We start from the raw sequence: 18190 nt of genomic DNA, 5'->3' as shown, positions 1-18190 counted from the left end.
GGAGCAGATGAAGTGGAAGAAACTGTATACATAAGAGGATGATGGTGCAAAATATTATATACAGCGTTCCCTTGCTATACTGTATTGAATGAATGAATTTCGTTATGGCCGCTTCACTCTATTGCTGCTTTTTGTTTATGACCAGATAGGTTTTTTTTTATTGCAGGTTTAGATTGCTATTTTTTTTTAAAATTGGTTTTCCTTTTGAGTCAGACCAATAAAGAAAAAAAGAGCAATTTTATTTATTCAACAGAAATTCAACCTCTCCTGCATAAATTTGCATTTATGACTAGATTTACTGTAGGTTTACCTTTCTATTTTTTATTATATTTTACTCCTCTTAAGTGGGAACAGACCTAAAAAAAATTATTTAAGCCATAACATGTTCTATTGCAGGTTTACATCTCTATTTTTTTTCAAGACAGACCTCTCATTGATCAAACTTAAAAATAGCAATTTTATTTCTTTAATGATTTAAAAAAAAAACAACCTCTACAACATGGTACATATCTGTGATTTTTTTATTATTTCCTCGTTATTTTTCTTGATAGTTTCTCTATAGAAAATATCAATTTTATTTGATTATCATTTCAAAAAAGAATCAAACTAAAAAAAAAAAAAAGGGGGGGGGGGGGGGACAAAAGCCAAAATAAAAGTTCAAGCTCGACTTCACAGATTTTAGTTACCGCGGTTATTTTTGAGACACAGTCTATTCTGTATTGATGGGTAGTTAACGTGACTAAAAGTATAGCTTAGCTAGCTAGATTTAGCTTAACAAATTATCGGTTCCACAAGGAAGCTTGAACAGGCACAAAGACAATTTTCCTTTGTGACTTATCCAATCTCACACAGGGACTGTAACATTTAACTTTACAGCCCATGCTACATTTTAAACAAAGGATTCAGTGTCAAATACAGTTCTCTGTATTCAATGTAGCAATCCATGCTAGCATGGGTCTATAAGAGAGGAAGAACCAGGGTCAAATGGCTGGAAACCATCTGCCTTGTTTACCTAGTTGTCATGTTGTGGAATAAGTCTGTCTTTAATGCAGTCCCGGGCTAACGACAGTTCATGCGAACCATTTCATGTCACCAAACGGGAGCCCTTATAAACGTGTTAAGACTGGATGGCAGGGGCATTAGCATTTTTGGCACAAATGAATAGAGGCGTTTGTTTCTGTGCTCTCTCAAAGACTCTATTAAAAGAAGGTTTAGGAATTGCTCTGTTTTCAACTTTGTCAAGTTCTGGCAACGCAGCCTGAATAATTGACAAGATAATAATAACTAGAGAATGCAGTTCTTAAAGAAATTGCATGCGAAGCCTGAAAGGCTAAATTTGGACGAACTTGGAATTGGTGCAAAATTTAGAAATTAGTTGAGAAGACAAATGAAAAAAAATAGTTTTTCATTTTTGTAGGTGTTATAACCCTTGCGTAGTATTTGACCATTTTGGAGTCATTTTCTTCCACATGATTCTTGCAGTATTTTAGTCAAAGACAGCAAACTGGTAGTGTGAAAACTAAGTGGTCATTACATATTAAACTTTGACAAGTTGCCGCCACCTGGGTGAAATTTCAGCTCCCTAGCGTTTTCCTTGATCAATTGCAAGTGATCAGACAAAATACTGCACAAGGGCTAAATGTGAAAATTATATCATATTATATTATATTATATTAATTATATTATATTATATTATATTATATTATATTATATTATATTAAATTATATTATATTATATTATATTATATTATATTATATTATATTATATTATATTATATTTATTATATTATATTATATTATATTATATTATATTATATTATATTATATTATATTATATTATATTATATTATATTATGGACGTGTTGAAAATAATCCCTAAAGGTCAAATTATCTGTTGAGCGTGTCCCTTAAAAATAACATAGCATTTTTGGTGGGGATGTTTATCTGAACTGAATTGTGAATTTTTACAGATTACAGAGTAGCATGAATGTTAGATGCATGATTGAAATTGGAATCCTTCGAATTGGTCAATATGACGAAATGGTGAGTGAATCTCATCCAAAAATGTGAAAATATATTTGTCTGAAAACAAATAAAACAAGAAAACAAAGGTATGAGGAATACATTGGAATTGGAATGAAGACCATCAGAAGAAAATTGTGGAAGGAGATTCAAGACAAAAAAGGAGCTAATGAATAATGAAAAACACAAGTAATATTTAGGAATATGAACGACATTTAATCCTCAGTTTTTAGAAATATACTGTAGATATGGCAACAGCAATACGAGGCGATGATCTTTTCATCAAAAATAACTTGTCGCATTCTACTACAAATACTCAAGGTAAATAATTGACCAAGCGTACAATCTCTTTTACCCAGATTGTTTAGCAAACTCGGATGATCAATGACGATTGGGATCCAAAGGGATGAAGGACTGGGGATTCCGGCCTCTCCCCTATACGGATGACCGAACCCATGGAAGATGAGTATCGATCTGTATCAGCTAGGACAAAGCATAGCCGCAAGGCTGATCATCACCAATGACGCTCTATTTAGCGCAATATCATCAATTTCAACAAGCCAAAGCATGAATCCTGATTAATCCGGGGATAAATTATTTACACTTTTTGATATGCAGCTTTGCAAGTGTTTTCGAGCGCATTGAAAGAAATTAATGAGCTCTTGTGTGGAAAGATAAAGCCACACTGATTTCTACCAATGATAGGAGGAATTGGGGGGATGGAGGTTAACTTGAGTTCTCTTACTTTGAAAGCGTATTGATTAAAAAAAAAAAAAAAAAAAAGTACATTTAGAGAGGAGGATTGTGGCCCAGAACTAAACGAAGAATAGCACAAACTATTACATAAGGTAAACACATTACAGAAAACAAAGATAGGAAACAGCAAAAAAAATAAAATAAAATAACCAACAAAAGAAAATGAACGTTTTGTTTTGCTTTTTGTTTGCATTTGTTTTAAATTTGTGGGTGTGCTTTGTAATGTTATTTTGCATTTTTTGTTTTTTTTTTTGTTTTGATATAGGAGTTTTGTCTAATTATTTTGTTTGTTTTCTTTTTTGCCTGTTGTTTTTTGCTTCATCTTTTTTTGTTTGGTTTTTGAATGTCCTGTTTTGTAATATGTTTTGTTGTTGTATATTTTGTTTTTTTTTCATGTTTCCAACTTTCTAATGTTTGTTTTTACTCACAATTTTTGAGTTTACTCTTGTTTTATCTTTTATCATGTGCTTAGGATTTTTGTTTCTTTAATTTTTGCATGTGATTTTTGATATGTGGTTTGGCTTTTATATTGTAATATATTATATTGCAATCAATTTATATTGTATATATATATATATATATATATATATATATATATATATATATATATATATATATATATATAAGCTTTTTCAATTTTTTTATTTTCACAGTGGATTTTCAATTTTTTTTGTTTGCGATTATGGGTTGCATTCGTGTTTCGTCTTTTGCTCTTACTTGATGTGATTTGCAATTTAGCAACACCGTAGAGGAATGTAATATATGTCAAACTAGAAAAAAAAAAACACCCAGAAAAATGACTCCAGGCTCCTTTATAGAGTTCATTGGGATAAAAATCTATATTGTCTCTTTTTTTTTTTTTTTTTTGAGGGGGTTAGCCATGTAGAGCTTGCACATTGCCTGAATAAATAAACAAACACGTGATGAATGTGATTGTCCTGACCTTATATTGATTCTCCAAATATTGCATTTTTATACCTTCCAGAGATAAATGGGTAATCCATCTTTATGAAATATGGTTCCACGCATTTGACTTCACACCTTCCCATGCAGAAATCTTTTATTTTGAAGCTGCTGATGAGGCTATTTTCAATCTTAAACCCAATTCAGTCACTGACTCCACACATCCACAAGCCATCAATATTACCAGGCCCATCCCCCAGTTGAGCACCGCTTCACGTTTCCTCCCATCTATCCGCTACTTAATATTGAAGCACCACGTTTCCGAGCTCTCACGAGAAGATAAATGAGGACAAAGTCCCCAATTAGTCTCCTTTGTTTATTTTACGTATAGTTTTTGCGACTGATGTTCTTCTTCTATCCTTCCTGTGTGCTTTTTTTTCTTCAATCAGATACGCTGCGAACAATGAATTAGCCTCAACGATTTTACTCGTTCACACCATGAGGTCTCGGATGAAGCATGTGAATTTGCCGAGGCAGCAGTCCGGGGACAACCATTAGTGTCCAAAGCGGTGGAGCTCTAATGATGATGGCTGTGGATTTGCTGTGGTCTGCATTGTGGGTAACGCAGTCTCCGACATGGGTCATATGAGATGTTCTTCAACGTGTTCTTTGCGAGTGCATTCACTGAGTGGAGGCAGGAATCAAAGATGATTTTGTGTGGTTTCGCTTATGAGAAAAAAACAATTCAATATATATAAGCGAAGTCTTTTTTTTTAAGAGTTCCGAAGACTAGTAGTGACAAGGAGGCAAAGCTGCCTTTCGGTTGACCTTTTCATGCTACAGACGTGAAGAAAAGTATTTTGAGTGGCTCCCTCAGTATTCACAGCATTCTGACATTTGACATAAAAATGACAACACCAGTACACTTAACTGGTTTACTCATCTGTATTTTCACACGCAAACATAGACAGTGCATTCGTTGTGGGTTTTGGGCGCTGTTTACACTTTCAAATCCATCTGCTGTACATGTTTTGAGGCATCAGGTTTTCATTTGCATGCAACAATTAAAATGACAATGAACAACGACAACCCGGGGGCATCCTTTGTATGTTTATATCAATATGTATTATCTGCAGAAGAAGATTAGGGTCAGTGACTTTATTCTCACTTTAAAATGAGGATTTTGACTTTTTAAAGTTTGAATTATGAGACTAAAATCGGATTTCGGACTATAGTCTCAGAATTCTGTCTTTGTTTCATCGTGGCATTGGGGAAGGGGGTCGAGGGGGTGGAACCAAAAGCAAGCAGTCAGGTTACACTAAAAAAAACAAATGATTCAATATAAAGAAAAAAAACAAGGTTGAAAACAGCATACAAAGGAACAGATTAAAACTCATGAGAAAAAAACTTGGACAGACCAATGAAGACTAACAACTAACTAACAACACTTTGACAATGACCCGACAAGAAGTGAAAGGAAACAGGAAACTAAATTCGCTCAAAACTAATGAAAAACCAAGGAGCACCTGGAGAAGACACAATTGGAACAGGGAGCTGATTAGCCGACACAATGGAAGCAGGTTAATGCACACAGGTGGACGCAATCACACTGACGAGGACAGACGTGAGGGGAACAAAAACATGAACTCAAAAACGTGAACAAAACCCCACAAAAATAACATTTATGTCAATTTTAGGAATCTTGATTCTCACTTTCAAGTGAGAATAAAGCCAGTCAGATCTGACTTTTTTCTCAGAAATTAAAATGTAGACTTTATAGAATTAAGTCAAAATTCTGATTTTAAAGTAAGAATTTAAAATAAAAAAAATAATCACTTCAAATTCAAAATTCTTATTTTAAAGCCAGAATTCTGACTTCCAAGAATTATAAGAACACTTTAAAGTGACAATTCTGGCTTTAAAGTGAGGGTTCCGATTCATGAAATGAAGCCAGATTTCTGAGAATAAAACCAGAATTCTGTCTTTCCTTAGAATTCCAAACTTCAACATTAAAGTGAAAATTCAACCTGAGTTCATGCTGAATTTTAAATGCGAATGTTCTCAAAATTTTTACTCAAGAGTCAGAATTCTGGCTTTAAATTGGGGATTCTTATATTATAGTGAGAATACTGAGACATAAGTGAGAATCCTTTTTTCTAGTTTCTCTCCTGAAATTATCTCTTGTGATTGAAAAAAACATGCATTTTACACCATGTGTTAATTATCCTGTTCAATAATATAACAAAGTACCTGTTTTTTTTTTTCAAACAAGATTTTCTGCTATTTTTTTCAATGACATTATTTGATGTCCACAAAATACCAGATTTCCTCTGAGACGATGCCAATGTCTATCTAGACAAACCACATAAGCTGCAGAAAATCTCCAATATTTCCTCATCTATTTCCATAATTCTCCTCAAACCCATAAATGTGTCAAAAGAGATTAAACAAAGCTGTTTCCTTTCGGACTTAGATAACTAAAGACCCATTTCGGTCTGGTTTTGGAAAAGTCGTCATGTTTGACTCGTTTACTATTCAGAATGCATCTCGTTATGTTACTAATAGCAAGAGGATCGCGCATGTGCTTTGCCTCCGCCGAAGGATAAAATAAACAGGGGTTCATCGTTAAGCTTTCGCAAGACTTTCGAGTCTTGCCAAGATCTATCCGACCTGCAGGTGGTCAAAAAGAAAAGAGGGGCTTAAGTAATAAAGAGGCCTCCATGTGGTACTAATGGCAGCAGAGGCTTGTGACCTCCTCCACTGGTGAGCCACAGGAAGAAGGTAGAACCATCTGTGAATTTGCTTGGGGAAACGGGAGGGGGTGGGGCTCATGCTAATGTTTCAAAAGTTACACCGCACAGCACCGCTAAGGGGCCGATAAAGCACCAGCTCAACAAGAATACACACCCCGGGGGAGTCAAATCTGTGAACAGACCCAAATGCTATACCCTCCCCAAACTCTGAAGTGGATAATCACAATTCCATGACACGGGGTGCAAAGTGTGGGTTCAGCTGGGGCGAGAGAGTTTTGGAAAGGGATTAGTGAGGTGTCAAATGCTTTGAAAAAAGCAGCTACGCATTTGTTGTTTATTCCGGAGGGCAGACACCCGTGAATTCAACGACTGTCAGAAAAGTGACAGGCCTCAACATTAACCGCCGTCAATTATTTTGCTTTTTGGAAAGGATCTCGGAAAACACTGGAGCTCAACTGTCACTCCTGGTCCCCCTCCTAATTTATTGGGACCCCCGCTGAGGCTTTTTTTCTTCTTTTTTTTTCCAGAAACTGAATGAATTACAGGTGACATCCATGTCATATAAACATGTGTAATTACCCTTTGAGGACATTTCTTCACATCTGGTGGCACTGAACATCTCACAGATCGCTTTGGCTCAGATTTCACATCCTGCCCTCATATTGGTATCATAAAATAAAAAACCCTAAAAGTGACAGATTGAAATAAGCAGCTGCCAAATACAATATCATTCATATATATATATATATATATATATATATATATATATATATATATATATATATATATATATATATATATATATATATATATATATATAATAGAGAGAGAGAGAGAGAGAGAGAGAGAGAGAGAGAGAGATGAAAAAATCTTCATATATTATAATGAATATTATATTTATACATACATAAAGAAAAATATATATACACATGTTTTCCTGTATGCATATTCATGAATATAAACAAAAGGAAAACAAATATTTATATATTCCCTGTATAAATGTGATGATAAATTGCATTAAAAAAAAATGTGTACTTCCCTGCTCTGAATATTTTTTGTCATGCAACAAAAAGGTAATTTCACTGCCCTGCAGTCAAAAACGACCGAATAAAATTGAATCTGCATTTCTGAGAAAAGTTGTCAAAACCCAGATTTCCGTAGTTTGCCTATACTGTACTATGAAATAAAGTTGAACTAACTATTCAATGAATATTAATCCAGCTACTGTTATCATGCATGAGAATTAAAGGCAAAGTCACTCTCAAATCTCTGACGCTCACTTCAAAAGTCAATTGGGGAGCCATGAAGTCAATTTAAATGCAAATGTGACAACAAACTTTCAAGGAGGTGTGGAGCTCCTCTGCTTTAAAGTCCATGCCAGGAAGATGACACACTGCGGGAAATGCTGACTCATTCATGACACTTCAGAAACTGCGGGGCTCATAAGGGAGCCACATAGTCATTAATATGGGAAAAAACTGTGAATTATATTATATCTTTTTTAAATTTAAATGCATGAATCAAACTGCAGGATTCTGTCTGTGTTATGGTGAAATTTCCATGATGGTGCTAAACACGCAGGCATGTTCAGTCTGTTGAACATCGGATGTTGTTGTTGGCAGGCATTTAAAAAACGTTTTAAATAAAATAAGGGAACAAACAAAAACTTCCCTAACATCTTTCTGTGTAAATATCTGGTGTTACGACCTGTGGCTTATCTGTGATAAAAATTGCCTTTTTGCTCAATATTTGCTGCTGCGGTTTATACACCAAAAAATACGGTACTTTAATACTTAATTCCCTAAAGTAATTGAATCTTTTACTCCTGAGTTTCCTGAAGTATCCAATTTCTTTAATACTTTTTGCAGCTCTAGTACTTAGTTATCTTAATAACTCTTAATAATTATCTTAATAATCTTAATTATTTGTGACCTAAAGTAATCAAATATTTATTATTTCATTGATTAAAGTACATCAGTGGCGTAATAAATTACATTTATGACTTACTTACCAAAAATAATTTTAAAAAAAGACAATTTTAGAACCTCCCTTAGCCAAACACTTAAAAAAGTAAAGATATATAAATGACTTTGAACAAAATGTCTAGATTCGTACAAAATGTAAATATCTTAGGGTTTGAATAAGTTAAAATTGACTTTTTGGAGGGCTGTCTTTCGATGACATATTGCTAAAGGAAAGATTGAGTACATCTAAAAACATTCAAACGCTTTGCAGTAGCGTGCGGAAATTTTCAGAGCTCTGCTACACGACCCAGCCAGCACATTTTTGTTGTTAGTAAGCTTTATCTAATCCCCTCTGCCAATTAGGATGAAGAGATTAGGCCGTTGCTTGTTCATGAATTCTCCAATAAATTAATCGAGTCAATAGGACTGCTGCGTCACAAAACAAAGACGGATTACGGACCCGGTTCAGGTGGTAGCCCAATTAGCAAAGTGGCCACACAGCAGGTCAGCCTTTGCTATCATGAATCTAATCAAGCTCGATTGGATGGCTAAACTCCACTTTTGGGAGACGGCGTTGTGTTAAACCAGCAGGTGCCATTGGGAAAATAAACAGCTTCTTACTATGCAGAACAAATACCAGCGCTTCATGTTCACACCAAATCAACATGGCCGACACAGGTCCTGTTACAGGACCCAGGAGAGCTTCGCATGTTGTAATGAGATCCCAGGGGAAACATCTGGATGCACAAGTGAACCCGTCTTACATTCATCTTAAATACACCTCATTAAAGGCCCAGTAAAGATACGGTATTTTTCACCGAATAAGGCGCACCGAAATCGGTTCATTTTCTCAATCGATATCGCGCCTTATAATCGGGAGCTCCTGATCCAGAAATGGATTCCGGCTTTTTGGTTTGACGTCTTTAATTCAAATTTTTCACAACTACTTCCTGCTTCCGTGTTTAAGAATCAGAAGTTCACAGCTGATGAACAGTCAACCAAGAAAGCGTTTAGAATTAGCCAAGGTGTTTTCACACAACCGCCAGTCTATTTGCTAGTGATGTTGATACCATTTTTTAACATCTGTTGGAGGATCTCCTCCTCTGCTCATAACCTCTAGTTTCACAGTAAAAAAAAAAAATCAAGTGAGACATCTGGCGATATACTACAATAACAATAAACTATTTGCCATACAATGCTTCAAAAAAAAATCTGGGTTGTATAAGACATAATTTTAATATTAAATAATACGACGCTTAAAAATATGGTGTGCCCAATGGACGGGTGGATGGAAGAATTAATGGTTGTTGGATGGGTGGTAAGAGGAATGGATTTATGGATGGATGGGTGAATGAATAAATAAATAAAAGGATGACTGGATAGACAATGGATGGATGAACAAATGGATGATTAGATTAATTAATGGATGGGTGGACAGATGGTGGATGGGTGAATAAATGAATGAAAAAATGGATGATTAGATTAATTAATGGATGGGTGGAGAGATGATGAATGGGTGAATAAATGGTGAATTAACGGAAGAATGGCTGATTAGTGTGTTGATAGGACGATTGATGTGTGGATAGAAGGACTGCTTAATGCGTGAATGCATGATGGATGGATGGATGGATGATGAATGAACAAATGAATGAATGGATGCTGGATGGGTGGATAGAAGAATGGATTTTTGGAGGGATGGGTGAATGAATAAATGAATGGATGGATCAATGAATGGATGAATAGATGAATCAATGGACTGATAGATGATGGATGGATGCATAGAAGAATGGGTAAATGAATGGATGAATAAATGAACGAATAGATACATGTATGGTTAACCTCTTTCAAATGAATGTTAGAATCTGTATACATTTAAGAGCTTTATTTTTTTCAAATGGTATAAGCAGTTTGATCAGAATAGGACAAGGCACATTTATTTTAAGGTGGAGTACGTCCTGTATGCCCCCTGTCTGTCAAACATATCCTCCCACATCCTAGGTGCCCTTCACTTCCATGTCCCAGGGGTCCCGTTGGATCCTTATCCATGGAACCACACACAATACCCTTCACAGAACACAAAGCTAGTAACACCGTGCTCCTCAGTGCTATTCTTTACATTTGTCACTTTTATTCCACCGCTCTTTGTTTGCCTTGTCTCAGTATGCATGAGTTGTCCCCAAGTCAACCTGCAATTGAAATGGAAATTTTTGCTTTTACCAGTGACTGAAGGGGCATAACTTTTTACTCGTGTGGGCATAGCTGTCATTTTTGTGGTTCCTTGGAGGATTTGGAGGCAGTGTACAACATTTTTTTTCTACATAAACATGATTTTTATGGACATGTGTCTAATGCTGTCATGGGTTCGTTTTAAGTCTTAGCTGAGCAACTACAGTGAAATAGCCTTCAAACTGACAGCGGCATCTGCACAGTGGGCTTTGAAGGTCATGAGGCAGTGTTAAAAAAAAAAAAAACATGAACCCTTGAAAAAAAGCATAGCTGTTTTGATAAACTGATTAAACATTATGTAAACAGTACAGCCACTTAATGACTAAATACAATATCCACAGCGGTTGAATCGTCTGCCCTCACGTCTTCAGGTATTTCCAGAGCTATGCCATCTCAAAAGCCTTGTGGGGATTTTGTGGCTGTTTAATACCCTTTGTTACTGAAAGACTTCTGTCAGGTCCTGTGTGTCAAAATCTGTTTCTTTTCAAATTAAAAATTGTTGCTCGTTTTTGAGGGTTCTGGTTCATGCATAGAAAATTGTGCAGAATCTCTATGATGTAGCCCTAGTGTTGGATAGACTAACTATACCTGCAATGCGCCAAGATTCGGTAGATTCAAAAACACATGGAATGTGTCACTAAAATCTATCTTTAATCGAACTTTGGTTTACATCTGTCTTTATTAATAGCTGAGCTAACATTTTGTAGTAATGTAATATACAGTGAAAACACTCACAAATGCAATTCACCATGGGTTTCTTATTTAAGTAATTTGCAGAGCAATTTTTCTCATTATAAACTAAAAAGGTAGCCCAGCAGCACAGACATTCCAACTAAACATCTTTGAAAAATACCCTGAAGTATAAGTCAAGAGGGCACGTAAAATGTGAGAAGTTTGATGCTTACAAAAATATAAGGCATATGTTTGGTAATGGGCAGGTGTCCATGCACATTAAGATGCCGTTTTACTGATATGCTATTCCCCAAAAGAACTGCTGACAAAAAAAATGTCATTATATTCAGTAATAACTGCACTGATTGTGTTTGTTTTCATGTAGAAAGCCATTTATTGCCCTGATTACACCGTATGTCACATAAAACATAAACCATTTTTTGACAGCCAGCCTCTATAATCTTCCATTTCACCTTTTATTTTATTAGAGGCTGGCAAGAAATATGATCCACTTTAACAGCCCTCCAGGTCTTCGGTGACCCACTCTGGTCACAAAATTATAGTAGATAAATATGCACATAGCAAAAGAGCAGTGAGAGGATTTCATACTTCATCTTCTCAAACACCCTTACAGCTAAAGTCGTACCTTTGTGGATGTAGTTTGTGATTATCACGAAAGGAGGGGGCTCTGGTACTGCAAGGCGCTGAAGCACTCCAAGCCTGCAGTTGGGAGCATGGGTCAGCGATTTAATTGCTTGTAGCTCTGGAGCCTGAGCTGAACCTCAAGAAGGGTCAGAGTACTTGCTAGGTGCCATTTGATATTTCTGCCAATCACATGGGGGATACCTGAGGACTTCACAGCTCCCCAGACAACTTAACATCATCTGCCAGTTCCTTGTAAACTGACTTTACACGCTTTTTTCTCAGAAAATCGTTTTCTTCCTTTGCCATGTCGAGCAGTATCAGTATGTCACATGCTCGATGCGTTTAAAGCTTTGGTTTCCTGATCTTGTTTGAGTTGCCGAACCCCGCCAGTTTTATTTTCACCAAACGTTATTTAGTGAAAAAATATATATATATTTTTTTAAATTCAAGTCATAGGTAAATGCTTATTTACTGGCGCACAAAATCAATGTACGGATATCACCCAGTTCAAAGAACGAAACCAACACAAAGCATGGACTCGCAACAAATCAATGGATGCTCTGCCGAATCGCTGAGACCGACTCAGCCAACCCTTAGGGTTCGATCGAACCCAGGTTTAGAAGCACTGCTTGAAAGGAAATGAGAAGAGCAACTTGAATTATACCTAGAAGATCAGCACAAAAGCATAACACTATTCAACCATATATTGAAAAATGAGAATGCATTCCTTTGCAGCAGATAAAACTGCCATGGTTTAAGGTGTCATTTCTCCAAACATTGAACTTTTTTGCTAGCATTGACGGCTATACAGTAGACACCAAAAATCAATTTTTACTGGACTAGCAATAAATGACTTAAAGTTCTGTGCAGAAACCAATACTCATTCTAACCTGCCCCCACATTTTTGCAGTGTGCTAGGCCATAGTGCCTATAATCTATCAATCAATAGCAATCATAGTGTTTCTTTAAAAAATTATTACTTGTTAGCAGAGTAAATGCTGAGTACCTGCTGAATACTTCATTTAATTTCAAGACAATTTTAAATGATCAGAAAACTTGATCAGAATCATACAAAGTAAAATCAATGAGTATAGAATATAAAGTGACCTGCAATATACTTAACAAAACATTGTTTAATCCAGCGATTCAAGAACCTGGGATGAGGGGGACCTATGGGACCTATGTGAGATTTTAACAAGGTTTCTGCAGGTACGGTACATTCTTTTCAAATTAAGAGTAAGCGAATTGGAACATAAACCATAGTTCTGCTAAATTGTGTGATAGTGACTCCTATGAAAAAATATTGTTCATGCATTGTGTCATTTTCCAGCAGATGAGGCAGAAATAAAAAAGATGAGCTTCTGTCATCGGTAGACGCAGAGTAAAATACGTCTGGAAATGGAAGACGTGCAGTTCTATAAATTAACCAATTAGCTTCAGCAAAGATTGCATTTCTTCTTGACTTATTTTGCTAACCAGTAAAAATGATCTTTGAATGAGTTACTCTATCAGACATCTTTTTTTTTTATTTAAAATGAATTAAATTATTTAGGTGATACTTAGCTGGAAAAAAAAAAAATCACAGAGTGAAAGATCAAAAACCTCTGCTCCTATCAATTACTACAAGTGTTCAAAATTACAACACACAAACACAAGAAGTGCCCGCATTTGTCGACCAATATTCGAGACCAAGAAGGTAGGTGATTCAGCGTTGCCATGGCGATGATAGAGCCATGCGAGTCCCTTTTACAAGCCACTGGACCACCAACACAATCGATCTTTTTCTTACTATACATGCCTATCATCAAAAGCTTTGAGAGGGAAATCTGTGTTTATGCTATCCTCTCATACTTTCTAATACAATGCAAGAGCAAACAGACACACACCCACACGGACTGGAATCACAGGTGTGCGTGTGTGTGTGTGTTGCAAGGCAAACACTTTACGAGCAGGTGAAACGTGCTTTCATCTTACGTTTTCAATTCACCTTCAGAGGCGGCTAGTGAAGTTGCGCAATCACAAAAACAAAGAAAGTAAGGCGCCATCGGGGCACTGTGTGTTGGCGTTTTTGTTCGTCGGCACCAAAGAGATTTAACACAGTGGAAGCATTTCAGGAAGTTAGATCTCTAACAGACATGGAAGGAAACATTTGATGCGCATTCACAGTCAACCGCAGTGCACCGAGCGCTAAGATATGAAAAACCAGCTTGTGCGCCACGACAATGGATGTTCTGTTTGCCCCATTTTGTCATCTAACTGATTAAAGGCATGAAAAGGTCCATGAAATGCATCAGGTTGGAGCTGCATATTAAGAGGCTGGCGATTGGCTGACACGGGCTGGTTGGGAGACGCCGGACACTTTGCTTGTCCAATTACTGGCTCTTGCTCAAATTGTTTGGTGAGAAACGTTCGACCTACTTCTGGACACAAAGCGCCGCTGCCCTCAATAGTGAGAGGCTGTGGACCATGTGTGATGACAAGTGCTATTACAAGCTCTTGTCGTTGGCCTACACATAAAAAAAAAAAAAAAAAAAAAAAAACTTTTAAAATAATTTAAAAAATTTATAAATTACCGTATTTTCCAGAATATAAGGCGCGGCAGCAAAATATGAGCAAAAAAAAAATATTTTTGTAACGGATAAGCCGCACTGGACTATAACCCACAGAAAGTTCTTTACGCAAAAAGATGGTGTATGAAGTTTATATTTTTTTTAATTTCCTTTTTTTGTAATTTTCTGCCAACAACAGCCTCTCTTTAATAGACTAAACATGGCTGCAAACGATTGTCTGATACCGATATTGATCAGATATAAGCAGGAACGAAATCTGTTTTTAGTTTTTTAGACTTTTATATCACAAGATGGGCAGTCTGCCTGTTATAATATTTTGCTTGATTGCTTCAAACGATTGTATAAATGGTGTGGTGTTGAGACCCAAAATATTTAAAAATATAATTTGAGTATGGGTCAATAGAAAGGGCCCACTTGTGCTTTTTTTTCTGCTATACATTGAGAAAAAAAAGTGTTGAAAACTTGAGGTTTAAATATTGTTTTTTGTGAGGAAAAGTTTGAGGAAAAAAACCCTGAATATTTAGTTTTATTCTGCATTTCACAATTCCGAACTGTGAGTTTCCTAGAAAAAAAAAAGAGAGAAAAATCAACCGACAACGCTTCACTGTTTTCCACGTCGCTTTTTGTTTTTTCATCTTTTCCTCACTTCCCTGTAACATTTGCGCTTTCTTCACTCCTATTGGCCCATTCTGAACCAAAAAAGCTGAAAATCGTCACCATCAAGCAGATCTGATTGGTGTAAAGTTTTACCATTCAAACAAAGAACAATCTCGAGTGACAGTAGGTATGCTAAAATATGACCCAATTATTCCATCTTTTTTTTTTTTTATTCCTCATGACCATAAATAGGATCTGCTCCACTTGAAGAGCAGCTTGAAATGATTACATTAATTAACATCAGGCTGACCTTCCCAAGGTCTCCATGTTAAGCAATTGAGCCATATGGGTTTAGGACTATATTAGCTATAATAAATTTCTTGACATTTACATTTGATGAAAGCAAAAGACAAAGATTCGAGACAATACGAAGCAGACAGCTTCAACGACAGCAAGTGAAAAACAAAACAAAAATTCAAATTTCTTTTCAGGCGTTATTACAAATGAGAAACCGCAATAAAAGTGACAGCATCTGAAACGAGGTGTTCATCCGGTCTATAAATTCATCAAGGACACCAGCTCCATTCAGCCCCATCAATTCCAGCAAGCTATAAGCAACAACCGCTGCGGCAATCTCTTATAATGCGTTTTTAATCACGCTCGCTAAGATCTCATCCGTCATCGTAATCTTGTGTCAGGCATTTACAGTAGTAGATCCACTGGCAATGAGGATAAACAGTTGCTTATTTCAAAGCGTGATTATTCACGTTTACCACCTCATTCATTATAGTTGTGGTATTGGAACTTCCTCATTTGTGATGTTTGTGAAATCTAATTATGCCGAATCGTGATTCCAGTATCGTATTTTCCGCACTATAAGGCACAACGAAAAGCCTTCGGCTTTCTCGAAAGCAGACAGTGCGGCTTATGCAGTGCATAAACCTCGAGTTTTCATTTTTGGGGGAGGATATATTGAAATAACTAAATCGACATGTAAATTCTTCATTTTATCTTAGCGATTTATATACGGACAAGGCGCAAAAATTCATTTTTTTTTCTTTTAAAGAAAGCATGATTTTGTCAAATTAATCCAGAAACTTTTTTTAAATCAACAAACAATATATTTTAAGGTTTTTGCTTGCGAATTAATTTAAAACATTTAAGTTTAATATTTAATTAAATCATACTTATATTATTTTAAACTCTTGATTCATCTTAGCATTGATTTAAAGTGTTTTAACGTAATCAAGAGGTATTTTTTCCTATTCTTCAAATGGTTCTTTCCACAAATCATCTTTTTTCTTAATTTTTGATTGAAAAGTTTGACTAACTTCTTTGTTTTGTTGACATCCTTTTTAGCACAGCTCCATCTAGTTGATGGATACACAACCAAAGCCACTACTATAGCTTCTATTCTATGCACCTTATAATGCAGTGCACCTCATATATGAAAAAAGGTTTTAAATCAGCCCATTCACTGAAGAGTGTGCCATACACTGTAGTGCGCAAAAAAAAAAAAAAAACGGCAGGATAAAAGGGAGTTGTGTTTCTCAGGCAAGATCATCATAATTTTAGTAAATGGGTGTTGGCCAATAGGAACGGACCAATTAGTGGAAATGATCATTTTACGGGGAGAAGCGGTCAAAAAGAGTGAAGCGTTGTTACATTTATGTTTCATGCTGTTTTTACGAAATTCACTGTTTTGAAGTGTGAAATACAGAAACTGAAAATTACACTGTGGACATTTGTTCTCTGTGTTTTTTCAAAGTGGGAGTTCCCAGGTAAAAAATTACAAAAAATAAAAGAATAAAACAGAGTTTCAACCTTAGGTTTTTACCACTTTTTTTTCTCAATGTATGATGAAAAAAAAAACCACAAAACAGCACAAAAAATTGAAAATTTCAACAAGTGTTCACTTTTTACTGGTCCATACCCCAATATCACTGCTCATAACTGTTTAGGACTTGAATTCATGAATTTTGAACAACAGCAGTTGGTCTTTTTTTCTTTGTTTTTTTTTTTATAATTTTGTGTAAAATGTGTGATTTTGACATTTTTGTGGGTATTTTGCCGTGAAAATTGTGAAATTGTAAAAAATAAATAAAAATAATAAGTGAAAATTTGTGGAAAAAATGGAAGCTCTAATGACATGGAATTTCCAAATATGCTGAAATCAGAATGAAGTGAACCGGATGAAAACTGTGCAAAGATATGCATGACAAACAGGAGTTGGAAAAAAAAGATTAATATTGAAGAATAGGAATAACATATCATCTGACAATACGACACTTTTTCATTTGGTTAAATGCCTTCCAAAGTTGAATTGCACAACCTGAACATTACAAATTTCTCAGAGGAATGAAAATATTTTCGTGCTGCATCTCTCATTGGAAATAAATGAGGTTATGAGGATGAAAAATGTGTTTATTGAAACCATTCGTTCAATATCCAACATGAGCCACACATGCTAAAATCCCAGCCACCTTAAAGTGCAACAACTAACTTGAAAAAGCGGAAAAAGTCCCAATCATCTTGAAAGAAATGCACGGACACAGCGATTGAAAAGAACTAACCTTCAGGTGCACCATAAGGCAGTCCTTCAGCAAGTTGGCCAAAATCCTCCAAGCCAAGGAAAGCAGATGGATGTGGAGCGGCGCTTCGCCCTGCTTGCACTGAGCGGGTCTGAGCGGTGGACCCGGCGCCCCTCCTCCTCTGGAGGATGCTGCTTGTGCCACTCCCCCTCGCCTCTGGAAGAAAAAAAAAAAAGTAATAGCGCTTTCTTCCTCCGCCTCCACAAAGACTGACTCGAATAAAAGCGGGGACCCTGTGGCAGTCAATAGGTTTTGAGAAAAAAAGCCCATGGCAACGCATAAAATGCTGCCGGCAACTTCCCCACGTTGTGACCGGGTTAAAGTGCCTGCCCCCCGAAAAATACAGTGAAAGCCGCGTTCCGCTCCGGAATGAGCGAGTTTTATTGGGTGATGGCATCGTCAAACTCCGCGCATGAGGATGCTGTTCATTCATAGATGGGGATGAATTGCATTTGGAATCAATCACGTTTCATCACAAAATGCTGCACCAA

General features: G+C 36.2%; 1 protein-coding gene across 4 annotated transcripts in view; it reads right to left on the bottom strand.

Annotated features, from left to right (window-relative positions):
* The window catches only part of chl1b (cell adhesion molecule L1-like b), a 72095-nt gene extending 54323 nt beyond the window's left edge, over nucleotides 1-17772 (bottom strand). For all 4 annotated transcript variants that reach the window (XM_088424226.1, XM_088424227.1, XM_088424228.1 and 1 more), the window contains exon 1: nucleotides 17682-17772. The gene's annotated coding sequence lies outside the window, so the exon portion shown is untranslated. The remainder of the gene's footprint in view (nucleotides 1-17681) is intronic.
* Nucleotides 17773-18190: the final 418 nt, after the last annotated feature.

Source organism: Hippichthys cyanospilos, chromosome 9 (genome assembly GCF_059441005.1).
Source record: "Hippichthys cyanospilos isolate Australia breed blue-spotted pipefish chromosome 9, RoL_Hcya_1.0, whole genome shotgun sequence".
NCBI lineage: Eukaryota > Metazoa > Chordata > Actinopteri > Syngnathiformes > Syngnathidae > Hippichthys > Hippichthys cyanospilos.
The sequence above is the reverse complement of the archived record's forward strand: the minus strand, read 5'-3'. Positions and strand labels throughout refer to the sequence as shown.